Source organism: Hevea brasiliensis, chromosome 4, assembly GCF_030052815.1.
Source record: "Hevea brasiliensis isolate MT/VB/25A 57/8 chromosome 4, ASM3005281v1, whole genome shotgun sequence".
NCBI classification, from domain to species: Eukaryota; Viridiplantae; Streptophyta; class Magnoliopsida; order Malpighiales; family Euphorbiaceae; genus Hevea; species Hevea brasiliensis.
In genome coordinates this window covers 12,957,060-12,962,350 of record NC_079496.1, presented here as the reverse complement: position 1 = coordinate 12,962,350, position 5,291 = coordinate 12,957,060, and positions in this window count along the sequence as shown.

Sequence of the window (5,291 nt, the reverse complement as noted above, 5' to 3'; positions counted from 1 at the left end):
ACTCATTAAGTACCTTACAAGGGATTTTAAAACAATTTTCTTACTTCATAAGTGGTGAGCATTTTCTACTAGGTATTAAAACATTTAATTAGAGTTTGGAAACTAGTTAAAATTTTTGTCCCATTTTATTTTTTCGCAAATTTTGTAAAAATTTCGATAGAGTGCCGTCTGTATTTTGAGAAAACAGTTCTTCAAATACCTGTAAAAAGTACTTTCAAAGATTTATCTCAACAACTTCATCATTTCAACATCATTTCTCAAATTTCAAAATTCAACATCATCAAAATACTATAATTCAATTTCATTCAAATTAAAACAAAATACTTCCAACATATATCAATTGGTCACAAATGACCATTTTCCATCTCAAACAAGGTCAAACATACCATTTGACCATTTCTCAAAATTTTGGCTTCCAAAACTCTAGGTGCCAAAACCCTAACTACCTAGTTGTTACATTTCATTAAATCAAAGCCTACCAACATCATTCCTCAACTCAATTAAGCTTCTATACACTTTTAATTCCATCAAATTCATGCATCACCATGGCAAACCCTAGCTGGCCAAAATTACTTCTAGTCCTCCAACAATTATTTTCATTTCATTTTAAGCATATTTCCAAGTTCTTCATGCTATAAATACTTTAATTAAACTAAAAATTTAAGGTGAACTCACTAACCTTGAATTGCAGAATTTTTTTTCTTCAATTCTTCTCATCTTTTCTCCTTTCTTTCTTGCTAAATCACTTCCTCAAGTTGTTCTAACAAGTTTTTATGGAAGAATTTGGCATAAGGTAGAGTTAAGTTGGGTGAACTCAAGCTTGAGATCAAGCTTCCATGGTGGTTTTGTAATGGAGAGGGAGAAAGAGAGCTTGGACGTCCAAGAAGAAGAAATGAAAATGAATTTATTTTTTTTTCTTTTCTTTGTTTTATGTATTATTATCTTAAGTTTTACTTAGTCAAACTTTGCAATAAATTAAAATCATTTATGATGTCATGGTGGGGTCACTTGGATAATGTAATAAACTTTTTCTTTTCTCATTTTTTTTTATTTATTTTTCCTTAGTTCTTTAATTTAATTATCGCTTCTGACATTTTCGTTTCTCCGATTTTATTGGACAGTTAGATCAGGAGTCAGCTCTAGTGGTAAATTGACCAAATTGCCCCTCGCCAGTTTGATCCGATTTGCAAATAATTTAATATTTCTTCCGGATCCCTGACCTAATTATTTGACCTACTTAACAATTCTTTTTTGTGATTTTCTCTTTTACACTATGTTCGCAATAGTCCTAAGGACCGTGGCGTCACATTTTATTGTTCGAAATCTGAGTTTAAATCGACCTCGCAGTCGTTCCCGAGAAAGTCACCCATCGCTGTGACTCTCGGCTCATTTAACTTCTTATGTTCTGTTTTTCTTATTTATACTTAACTAATTGACAATTACTAATTATTTATGTTTAGGGCTTATCTAGTTGTCTTAGATGTGATTCTAATCCCCTTAATTATCCGAACCGTCTTCGGTCACCGGAATAGTGAAATATACCAGGCTATACAAATAGGGGTGTTACATTGGATACACGGGAGTATACTAATTAGACACCCCATGTGCCTATCAAGTATACATCTATCAGGCATAAAGCCAGCGGGTAGGCATAAAAGCTAGTAAAATCAATCAGGCATAAAGCCAGCGGACAGGCATAAAAGCCAGAAGAATAACCATATCAGACATACATTGTCTATCAATGATCACTCATGAAGTGGGCTCGAAAGCCATAAGCAGAACTGCATCTGTGGTCCCTAATTGACATGTCAATCAATCCAAACTATACATTGATGTCTCAGTAATACATGGGCAACTTTAACATTTTTATACTTATTATTTCATTTCATGTGTTATTCATGCTCATAGCATATTCATTCCATTCATGATGGGAACATAAGTCCCAATTGCATATTCATATGACATATGTGTTCATCAAATCATTTATGTTAGACACATGTCACATTTCAAGTCATTTTGTGCAAGTTTAATGAATTCCAGAATTGATGCTTTAATCTTTCCTAGCAATTTAGTTAAGATGTAAATTCAGTTTGGCCTCACTTTCTTCATGAAAGTTGTTCCCCTATATTTTAACTTTAATTCCCTTTTTGAATCATTCAATTTGAAGTTTTGTAACTCTGGTTATGGTTAAATTACCAAGTACTATTTTAGGGTACTAAACCCTGCACTTTCCTTGTTTCCAGAATTTTACCAAGTATTGCAACTAATATTCGAGTATCTTAGGCTCAGAATTGGCTTCAGGTACCTAAAACAAAGTTTTAGGCCTTTGTCTTAGGTTTCCAAATCTTTTTGAATCACTTCAATTAGAGTTTTCTAGAGAAAGTTATGGCTTGATAACCATTTTGAGGTCATAAGGCAAATTTGCTGGATTGCAGAAATTCTAGCATTGTCATTTGTAAGTTGTTCTAACAATTTCCCTAAGTTGCCTTAAGATCTGGGTTTAGGTCAAAAGAGAAAAATTGTAGTTCTATATCTTATGGAAATTTTGGCTTTGAAATTATCACATTTGCAGTTTTTTAGCTTGAGTTATAACAATTTTGCTAAAACTGGTCGGATACCTAATTGTTCAGGATTTCAGGTTTAGTCCAGAACCAGGATAGGTGTTATGGACTAATTTTTTCTAGTAATTTGGTTGAGTTAGGGTCATAATTTGGCTCTAAGGTCTTCATATGAAATGTTCTCCTATGTTTCACGATTCCATAGGTTCAAGAATCAGGTGAATTGGAGTTTCCTAGAGTGAGTTATGCTCATTTTACCAATTACTATTTATATGGTCAATTCTGTTCAGATCCGGAATTGCCATTCCGAATTCAAGTCTTAATTAGGGTAACTAATAGTCATTTTCTGAGTAGGCTCTCTCATGAAAATTGTAGCATTATGTCCTAGGTTTCATCTCCAATTGGTTTCACACTAATTGGAGCTATGTAGCTCAACTTATGAGCATTCAAACCCTCTGGACCCATGCTATCTAGATTCACCACTCAACCCTCATTGTCATTCATATTAATACTTCCACCAAATCACATCACTTCTCATTCAATACTCATCAATTGGTCATTATGTGACCTCAAACACATTAATTGCACATCATAGCACAAAATCCCTAATCTTCCAAAAACCCTAATTGCACATCTTCCAAACTCATACCATTTCATACAAATTCAACATACAAATCACACATACACATTAATCAACACTAGTTGGCATATTTAATTTCATCAAACACATTAAACCCTATCCTACCCTTGGTTAATCGAATTCCACTTCATCATTTCATACATCCTTTTCTTCATTTTTCAATCAAATTCCATCACAATTAGACTTAAATTTAAGTAATTTGCAAGAATCTAAGCTTAGGTGTGCACTTACCTCCCTTGAAAAGTTTTTTAGCTTGCCAAAAGTTCAAGATTTTCACTTCTTTTTGCTACAAATTTTCAAATTGAGGTCAAATATCAAGTTTTTGTATCTGGGACTATGGAAAATATGGTAGAAATACAAGGATTTTAGAGCTTATAAAATCAAAAATGGTGGAAGGGTGAAGGGAATCTTGGTTCAGCTCATAGAAGAAGAAAAGAAGAAGATGACTTTTCATTTAATAATTTTTTTTGTCTTATTTATTATATTTATCCAACTTTTAAATATTAATTATATTTATTAAAATTTTAACAATTGCCTTAATTCCCTTCATATCCCTTCTTAAATTTTCATACAACTTTCATATTTTTAATTTATTTTTAATATTTTAATCTCACTCATTTTAATTGACATTTAGGTCAAAAATCAACTCTATGAGTGAATTGATCAAAATGCCCCTCATCGGGTTATAATCAATCTTTTTCAGTAATACCAATTAAGTCCATAACCCGATGGTCACTTTAATTTTTATTCTGCTTATTTCAATTTATTTTAATCTTATTTTTAGTCTTCAAACTGCCTTTAAATAGTACTATTTACGGACTAAAAATGGTACTATTCAGAGCTCAAAAGCTCAGGATGTTACATTACCAATGGATAACCCAACTCGAAATATCAACACTGGTACTGTCAAGAAAAACTGGTATTGACATGGTTATTTGCCTCAATCTTCGAAGAGTTACTTCTATAGGTGGTAGGTTCTTCGATAGCAAAAAATGGCATGGTCAAAGTTGGAGACCATTTTTGCGTCTAAAGCATGAACCCAGGTGATCTAGCTTCGTAAAAAGATGAAACACTTGAAAAAAGGGTCTAAATCGGTGGATTCATACATGAGGCATGCGAAAACCATATTTGACCAATTGGCAGTTCTGAACTCACCTATTTCTGAAGATAATTTTGTGAATGGTATACTAAATGGATTACCCAGTGAGTTTCATCCCTTTGCCAAGGCGATTGAAGCTCGAAATTCATCAATCACTTTTGATGAATTGTACACTCTTCTTTTGAGCAAGGAAACCTAGTTGAAAAATGAAATTGATACAATGATTGCAAGCGTCCCACCCACTACTCAAATAGCAATGAGTGTCCCATCTCAAAGCAATTCTCAAGTGCATGGCAAATAGAATCAATTCACTAATTACCAAATGTCATGCCCACCATAGCCATACCAGATGCCAACACCACGTGCACCACAAACTTTTTATGCTGCCTCTTCTACTCTAATAGCTTAAATGTGGATAGTAGACTTTGGGGCTAATTATCACATCACCTCTACAAAATGAGAATGTTGCTTATCCATAACCCTTTCTACGCAGCAACACCATAACAATTGGCAATGATAAAAATATGTCAGTTATTAATTCTGGTCATTGGTTAATGTATGTTGATGATGTTACTTTCAAGTTTGACAATATTTTGTTGGCTCCTCATATTCATAAAAATTTACTTTCAGTTCATGCTCTAATGTCTAACAATGATGTTTCTCTTAAATACTTTTTTTATTGTTTTCTTATTAAGGATGTCCACATGAATCGGATTCTTTACTAATACATGCATTTTACATAGACATTTAGAATAGATTTCATAGTCATTTTATTGATTGTTAATCATTTTTAGTTAATTTTATTAGTTATTTAGTTAATTTTCCATAATTATCAATTTTTAGACTAATTTGTAATTTTGCTTTTGTTTTATAGATAAAATGGTGTTTTTGAGAGACTAAAAAGTAATTGTGCAAGTGATGAGTAATTTCCAAGTCCAAAAGTGCCAAAATGAAGCTTGAAAATTGAATGAAGTTGCTAGATTTGCATAACTTA